Source organism: Varroa destructor, unplaced genomic scaffold, assembly GCF_002443255.2.
Source record: "Varroa destructor unplaced genomic scaffold, Vdes_3.0 BEIS01000005.1, whole genome shotgun sequence".
NCBI lineage: Eukaryota > Metazoa > Arthropoda > Arachnida > Mesostigmata > Varroidae > Varroa > Varroa destructor.
Genome location: NW_019211458.1, coordinates 10,385,519 through 10,395,199, shown reverse-complemented (window position 1 = coordinate 10,395,199; position 9,681 = coordinate 10,385,519).

Below are 9,681 nucleotides of genomic sequence, written 5' to 3'. Positions count from 1 at the left end.
GAAGTTCTATTTACGATTAAGTTAAGTGATAACAGATCTGATGTGACACGTGGCAAATTATAGTGAATCTACAAGGTGACGAAAACGCTTCAAATGTTTGTAGTCGACAGCTATGCAGATGGACGGCAAAAGAGCGCTTGCCCCGCCACGTCAGACCAGGCCGAAGCAGGCCCGTAGTCCAATGAATGAATCGACGATACCATGACGAAATGAAATTTTTCTGCACCACTCGATACAAGGAGCACGCACTTGACCTCGGTCGCGTGATCTTCATCATCCTGCAGCATCAGCCGTTGCAAGCAGTCAGTCTTTAACGGCGCCATCGATAGTTATTACTGTTTCAGTATAGCGACTTAAGATGAACCAGACGTATGTGTCGCTAGAAGCGTACTGCGACAAGGGGCGGCTGTTGTTCCTTGAATATGGCTTTTATGGGTACACTATTACCAATTCGTCCTAGCGACGCTATTGAGATGACGCAGTACTGAACATATAAAACAGCTTCGTAAAAGTACGGATTGATGAAGAGAACGTTGACAGTTTTACGTAAAAGAGAATGGCGTTTCAGCTAGTTGGAAACAGTTAGATAACGTTATTATTGGCCTGTGGAAATGGCTAGACATAACTAGGTTTTTACCTTATTAACAATATAGGTAAATAATCTTGTTCTTATAATAACCGTTATCATCATTATGAACTAGCTAATGCTATCCATCGCTTCTGTCGCGGCGGTCTTCCGATATATACGGCAGTGGTTCGCCGAGTAAGTACCAAGCCTTTTTTCTTCGAGAATCATCGCTATATTACAGATCTAGGTAATAAGGCCTATTAAAGTGAAATGACGCATCTGTGCTTGCGTTTTCAGTGCCGTCCAAATGTAGCAGTCTTTGATGAAAAAGAAAAAAGTAAAGAAAAGAATGCATGAATATTGATATTCGCGTGGAATAATAGAAACTCCGTAAGACAGTGTCGGCACAGTGACTAGAAAGAGATTTTGGTCGCAGGAAACTGAATATCATACACTGTGTGACACGAAAACTTCGTGCCATTTGGCTTTACTTATGGAGTGACCTACATTGATAGAACCATGCAGACTTACATACGCACCGTTTAAAGTTACGTAGGAACTTTGAGCAACAAACGAAGACTACGTCGGGGTTGTGCTGTGTTTGGCTTTAAAAGAAGAACTTCTATATGCATCAAGCCCTTTGGTATATGTTCGAGCGTTGATGGCCTGACAACTGTTCCGGTAAATAGGTCTATCAAACAAATAATTCATATTAGCTATGCAAAGAACCTTGAACTGTTTTATTGTGATTTCCGCTATCCTGTTTGCCCATTGTTGACTTCTAATGCCGCAAGTAAATGGGCCTTTGGTAACAGTACTGGAGTGCACTGCGCGAGAATCTTTTAGGGTCCAGCTACTCATTCGACTCGTCATTCAAAGTGAAACTATCAATGAATACTATTCGAAGTAATATTTGCATGGGCCGCAGCATCTTCTATAATGCCAATGCTCCAAATTAAGCAGGACCTACTCGAAACATCTTTTTGTTGCTTTTATCCTATGCTAACAACGATTCTTTCGATAGCGTAACATTTTCAATAATATATTGCTACAAGTGGCTTGAGACCTTGCTTTGGGGTACCAGCCTTGGAACGATTCTTTATATTAACAGCATCGTGAGGCGCTTTTTGGTCGTCCTGTGTATCAGGCCTTGTATTGGTTGACTGCTCATGTCTAAAAATGCTCTCAGCAGGAAGATAGAAACGCACCGGGTTTAATGATAGGTTATGACAGGGATTTGAGGCAGTTTCGCTAAATAATAACGCCACAAGATGCGTTTTATGTGGCTAATATCGAACGGTGTTACTTTGTGTCAATCATGCCGAAACAATAGCACGTTCTTTCTCTATTTTACCGAGTGCAATATTTTCTATGCAGCATGTACAGGTTGCTTGAAGAAGACAATCAATGCCATATGGTTGAAATCGGCCTGGGCCAAAGGTCTCCTTTCAGTCTCAAGGATTACTCATCACTAGTGGCTATATTACCCTAGACCAACTCAGCTCGCGGGGGGTTTGACACGGAATTTATGAAGAATTCGTCGTATACTAACATGGTGAAATAAGGTTCTGCTACATTTGTATATACACTTATTTCGTCGCGTACCGTAGCTAAATCACTGTAGAACCTAATTATGTGCCTGTATCGTCATTTTCGTATGCACGTGTTCGACACTTGGCTAAAAACACAACAGTCCGTCGGTGTTATTAGGGACACTGGGACGCAGTAACTGCAGAAGACAGATTACCGGGTCAGATAGGTTATCTACGAACGGCGACCGAGTCGAGCGCGAACTTAAGTGGACTAAGTTCAAGGTGCACATATATATGTTACTTCTTCTATGAACAGTTTCTTCTGTTGGTGTTGCTGCACGAGGTGTATGTGCGGTGTCATAGGCATATACATAAGGACAGCGTGTACGGCCTGTGTACTCCTATGTGTAAAGGGTAGGTTTAGGACGATGGACACTTCTATTTCTATTGTGGTTACTACAATGGTTACTAGCGTCGAGAACGGCAGCAGCCATATTCTCAGGCATTCTGCCGATAGCTCTTTCTATTTCTCCATTTGGTTAAGTTGATTTTAGTTGGTCTTTTGCTTTTCATTTTCTTGCGGTGGTCGTCCTTTTTCCTCGATCTTTCCAGAGTTCAGCTAATGCATTGCAGCTGCAGCCGCTCGGACTCGGTAGACGGAAGACCACCGTCACCACTGCAATAACCCGCTTTGCTATCGTAGCCGATGCTATTGCTGTTAACCATGATTGCAAATTTGGCCTTTAACGATACGAGTGAAGATGGGCAAACTACTTTTTGTCTAACTGTCACAGACATACTTTTCGTGGCTTTGTCTCCTTTCGGCGGTACAGCGCTTCTTACCACTCGTCTATTGGCCACCCAGTCACAGCTATATAAGTCATGGTAATATGGCCTACAGAGAATAGTAGGAAACAGAAAAACTCAATGGTTACAACAATTACTGTCGTTGGCCTTTTCCGCCATCGTTGGGATAAGCTTGTTTCCGAAATAGCCATATCAGTGTTGCAATGTTCGTTAGACGATAGTCATTTCTACGCAAGTAGTAAAAGGTAAAATAATGATTGTTATAAACACACGTGAGACTCGTGTTTCTAATGGTTATTCGAAGAAGTTACTTATTGGTTTCCTGAACATTTTCTGCTTTCTTGAGCGTAGAAATGCTTAAGATTTGATATGTCGTACTATCTTTTGATACTCTTAATTTTCTATTATACCTTTACATACGTTTATATTGAAAATGACGCTTTGTTACTAATTAACTCTCAGCAAAATTGGTATCACTTACTGACACCTGTAACACGGATATCACAGTTATTAAGTTACTAAACAAATTCTATGATTGATGAGATCACGGTTATTATCATAATTCACTGCTTGCTACCTATTTCCGGTTCAGGGCGTTTTGTTTCTCTTACATTATTTCTTCTCGGTTAAACTGTTGGCCTTAGCTCCTGAAAAACGTAAAGGCAACATGAAAGACAGTCTCGTCCCGAATTCCTGGTAAGTCGGGATCAAGTGGTAGTGGCAAACAATCTTCGATTAAATGAGCATATCACGGGCACCTTTGCGTATGAATTTCTAGTATTTTACATCGTTTACCCTACCGTGATCCAGTCTTTGTGGCTTATCGCAACTGCTATATCCTATGCGGAGTTGTTCCCTTCTCAGCACCTGCTAACGAAGTCATCATCAGTTAGCTCCCTATAGGCTAGATAACTATTAATGTAACCAGGAAGTTCTCGGTTTAAAAGTTCTGCCAAAAATGTTATCGATAGCCTCGTGCTGGTCCTGGGTCATCCCGGCCAGATGTGTGTGTGCACATTTGTATGAGCCTAGTAAAGTAATCCGCGGTTTCATCGTAGACGCGTAATTCTCTCTTGCCTGCTGTAATGATGCCCAGTCAAGGCCCGCTAGCTGCACGAAACTGGTTCATAGCGTTCCTTTGTGCACTACTACAGAAGTGGAATGGTGCTAGGAAGGCCGGTGAAACGAGATCGGTTCCTAGGCGAATTCCCCAAAATCTACCTGAATCAAGCCTGACAGCAAAGCCGAATTTTTGTTATTGAGGTCCAGTATCTCAGACGGGAAAGAGACGCAGAAACTGAACAGGAGATACATATTGTTTATTGCCGAATTACACGCCGAATTGGGAAAGAAGGCATACTTAATAATTAGTGGCATGTTTTAATGTCAGTTACGGTCCTAGATAATTTTTTCTTTTTCTGCTAAAACTGAACTATTTCTGTAGGTTCAACTTTGCACCACTCTATCAAACCGGATGCCGCCACTGAGGAATGCTACAATACCTGTTTGCTTTGAGTACTGACATAGTAGTAGAAGGCTCGCATTGGACTATTGCTTCATCTTCAAACACTGGAAGCCTTAGTATCGAATTTGTCTGGTTCATCATAGGATGGAGAGAACTCGTCACGTTTGACGCTTGATCGAAAAAAGGCTCCGCTAATTTAGGTCAAAGGCATTTTAAAATCTAGCTTTAAATGACAACATTTTTTACTGTCCTAGAGAAGTTTACTTTTTCATGTACTAAAGAAAACAAAATAATTGTGTAATACTTACAGAGTCATCCTTTGTCGCATAGGTTGTTGGTCATGGCTAAAGATGGTCGTTGGCATTTATCCTAACAGGCGGTGTCCTTCTTCTCGATCTTCTTAAAATGCCTGTAACTATTTTAGGCCGGTAGTCTCCTGATTTTTTTTTATAAACATATTGAATGGAAAGCAGTTGAGTACAATCAACTACCTTCTATTCAATACGTTGCGTGCCTCCTTTTGTATTTGATGGTCGTGAACGATATCGCATATTTACGCAAATGCAGATGTTATTGTCTGAGTTTTCTGGAATAAGGCATTTATATCGATGATCTGACGTTAGACTACAGAGGACACCAGCAGAACCTGCCGAATGTAGGCTTTAGCAACATCTTTAGGGAAAAACGGGGAGGGTCAGTTAAAGTTCAGTTAAAGTATTCAGTTAAAGTTAGCAGATACCCCTTTGTTGGATTTTCGTGTCGGCACCAATCGTATGTTCTAAAGATAGACCACATATATCATCTACTGGGTTAATCGGAAGGTTATGCGCCGCTGTTTGTTCGCGAGCTATTTCCAAGTACTTATTCTTCGTCCCTCAATCTTTTACTATTACGAATTACTCCCTTCAAGAGAGCGACATTGCCTTAATTAAACTAGACATGCTGTGGCTTTTAATTGCTATACGAGCACGTCTTTTTGTTGATGCAGAGATGAGGCCAGACTCCTGGCTTTTTTCGTCATTTTCAGCGATTATGTTCCGGAAATGGAAGTCCAGCTGAGTTTCGAATTTTTAGTGTAGCCATTCGATTAAAGGCATCGTTCGTTAGAATTCGTGGAAGAAGGAAAAAATCTCCTGATGTATAGTAAGTCGGCCTCATAATTTACTTGCAACTTCAGCCCGCTAAATGCTTTCAGGACTTTCAATCTGTTATGGACTATCCGTTGTAAATTTTCCCTGCACGCATCTGGATGTCCTTCTTTGTTTGCTAAACTGGTAGAGGTTATGAAAATGTGTTGTCATAGTTTGCAGTCTGTGCGATGATTTGACCCTTGGCTCCTGATAACTACCAATTAACACCGCTAGACTTTACCAGACAGGCGAGAGCCAACTACTACGGTACGACAAGCGGGATAGGGAGTTCTTTGGCAGCCTCCTCGTTCGTTCGAATAAATTGTAGACGACAATATATTAAACGGTTCTGACTCATACTGCAAATTTCAGCATCATCTAATTAACTGAAAAACAATGATAATAAGAAAAAAGCTGATTATGAAACATGATTGATGCATCAATCATATATAGATGGACATATGTTATTTTAACACTTAATAGTCTGGCTATAATGATTTGTATTGTTGAAATCTTACGTGAGGCCTCCAAGTTCGTCTGACCTAGCAAGCAGGCTTCCTGAAGGGTTTCCTGCGTTGCTTTTGACGGGCTCCTTAACTTGGTTCGACCTCATTTACAATAAGCGCTTGTATGAGCCTTCCGAAAAAAATGTTCTTCTCAACATATATATATGTATATATATATATATATATATATTAAGGGAAACAAGTAGCTACTGACTCGTTATGTTGAATGAATCGACAGATTTGATAGTTAACGATAGTAAAGAGTGCGCTTGAATGAGATACTAAACTTAATGTTGTTTTCTTCTTTGTACTTTTCTTACGTTGTGCGTATTTATGTTCCTAAGACAAGAAATCATAGTTTCACATGCTTTTTTTTTTTCCTCTAGCTTTGTTATTAGGTAAATAACGAACGTATATGGAAAAAAACGGTGTATAGAAATAGACCTTTTGAGAAGCGCGCATTCAGTTGAAGTTATGCAGGCATTTTTTTTACCAACAAAGTAGCCCGTTCCATATCATTATTTGTCCCACATAATGTATGGAACTTTTCATGCGATGAGTTCGTTTGAGTGCAATGGCCGTACCACATATAAAGCGAATCACTCACCCATACGGATTGAATCGTATGGCATACTCAGAACCTTGCAAAAAGCGATTATTTCAAAGGAAAATATGCTAATAGAGAATGCAACAAACCTCTATTGCCGTATCACTGTGATATATAGAGTCACATATATATATATATAGACATGGTGTTACCCTGATAATTTGTAGTGTTAACCTTCTTGGTCTGTAGACTGCTTTGTTTATGTACCCTCTTCAAGGCTAATCCGAAAGGGTTACTCTTGTTTACTTGTCACGTAGAGGCTTTTTTTTCCTTGTAATTGTGTGATTGTGGTTATTATCGGGGTCTGATTCGGGTCATATTTATGCTGCTTAGTCCGCCGAGTTTCATAAAAAGAGTATTTTGAATAGGTTACAAAAAGGTCGACTCAAGGGCTAAAAACGTTAATTGGATATAACTGTTATCCGCCCCTGTCGTAAAGTAAATAACAACGGTTAAGAGCGCGGGAGTTTCAAATGAACTCCTGTGACAGCGCTTTTTGTTAAGTTATTTTAGGCTATTGACCTTAAACAATCTGAGCTCTGGCAAGGCCAGTCCAATCGTGCGTGTTCAATTAATTGAAAGGTGAATGAGTGTTTGAGGCTGTAAGCCAGAGGTAGTCTGAAAATTACAATCAAGATACTCATGATTTATTAACTTGGTGACAAATTATTCAATAAATAAGACCTTTGCCAGCTACTGCTGCAGATCAAAAGGACCGTGTTGAAATAGGGTTTCATTTAGTTCGAACGAAATCAATCGTCCACCACCAACGTTGCCTTTCCCCGGATCGCAGCTTTGCCGAACAATAATTTCGGCGTTCAAGCTCTGAATAAGCGAATCGAGTTGGAAAGCTGTGCGGGTGGCATCGTGGGCGTTTCGTGGGTGTATAAAATAAAAATTATACGATATGGTAAACAGAAAAATGTTACAGAAAAAAACGGACAGATAGATAGACTAGATTCACTGAAACAGTAACCTGCCTTCTTCAGCATGCTCGTATCATGAGTATCTATAACATTAATTTATGTATGCCTTTGCCGTAAAAATCAAGACCGACAATTCGCACGGCTCCACATCGACGCGGGGCGAGCAGGAGAAGAGGCGAGGAGGAGGAGGAGGAGATGAGGAAAACGTCGTGACGAGGAGGAATACATTTAAGTTCAGTAAGGCATGATTAAATGATCTGTGACACGTTTTCTATTTTGATGAAGATTGCTCTAAAATTAACGGCAAACCGTATTTAATTAGAAAGGGAAAATTTGAAAAAATACCAACGACCCTGTACACCCTTACCTCGCCATTTCATTCTGCTAAGAGTTATCAGATTATTAATCAACAAATTGCAGCTTATATGCACCTAGTTGCAAAAACAAGCGGCATTTGTTATTTATTGCCAAACTGTATAGGCGATCTGCTCATGGGTTCCGCTAGCATGTCATTTATATGCACATATATGGCACTCACGATCTAATCGCATCAGGCGGGCTATACCGTTCTGGGAATTGCAACGCATTGGCGCTCGCAAGTATATATATATAGTGTATAGATGGTTTTCGCCGCAAATTTCACCATATATCTAAGTCGCTATACATTTCAAAGCTATTGTTGACGCCATTAGAATACATTTATTTTATTTTTTAAGATAGTGATAGTGAGCCTTTCTCCTCAGGACTTCATTACAGTAAAGGCACAGATGCTGTCCAGGCTTATAAGAAAATATATCCTCTTTGTGGTTCTATCGTTCTGATTTTGAAAATTTTGATGTGATAGTGATTAACCAATTTTGCAGAGTCGAGCAAATTTGATACGCGAACAACATTACTAAAGGACTAAATATCCTTTACCAAACAGTTTCAAATCAGTAGAGAAAACGAGCTGGCCACAAAAAGTTCGCGCGATTTCTTCAATTTACTTGACCGTTTTTCAACCTGCTTTAAAGCTCTACAGAAACGCAACGGATCTTCAAATCCATCGTTGAACATTACGTTTAAGGCGAACAAAAAGTTCCACAATCCTGCAACGGGCAGGTGCTACTAAATGTTTGGTCGAGCTGCAAAAAAATCGTTGCTGCTGCTGCTGTAAAACGGTTGATTCGCATCACTACTATAATTATAACAAGCCATTAAAAAAAAAATCGGCAGAAAACAGAAAAGGCGTTGTTTTTCACCGTTTTAATATATAGACAATAATACAATAGTTTCAATGGTGAGACGCGAATCTTTCGCTTAGAAGTTCTATAGTGATGGGAATATGCGGTTACCAGTACAGAGGTGTAAAAACTCATCGATAAAAATGGCGCAAATTTGGTCTTATTAAATTATAAATAAATGTTTGCCTCAATTTCGGCTCGGAAACCGCCCAGATCTGTTTAGCAACTTATAGATATTATCAGAACTTACAGCTCTAACTAATACGTGTTCCTTTGTCAAGCTTATAAGAACATTTCAACATGCTGAAAAATAGTTCGGCTACACAACGTAAGCATGAACTGCTGCATGGCCCCCTATATCATTTTGGGTTAGGGTACCTACCGGCATCGCGCGACGTGCAAACAGGTACAAGCGTTAATTGCGCTGGCGTTGAGAGCACGGTCCTATCGTGCAAATACACATTTTTTTCAAACGTTTTCTCCACAGTGGACTTTCAAGTTCCGAGATGCCTGCCAGAGAGAACAAATTTTTGAAATTGACGGTCCCTTATTTTGTCTGAACGACTACATGATATTTGCTTGATGATATTTGTGTCTGAATGAGGAAGCAAGGAAACTCGGATTGCTTTTTGTTATCGCGTCATTGTCTAATGTGTCACCTATACGAACGTGCCATTCTTATTGTCCACTCGGCTGTAGCCTTCCTCGGAGTAAGCAACTGATGAAATAAGCTCCTCACTGCTTCAAATACTTTATTGACAAATGAAAACGTCTTGCTATGTTGTAAATATTAGACTGGTTGTTAGTTTTCGTTTTTTACTCTGAGACAGGATGAACGTATATGCTTGTATCAAATCATCGGCAAATTTTCTCTATCTATCTCCTGTTATTATTGTTAAAAAAAAACACGTTTTTCT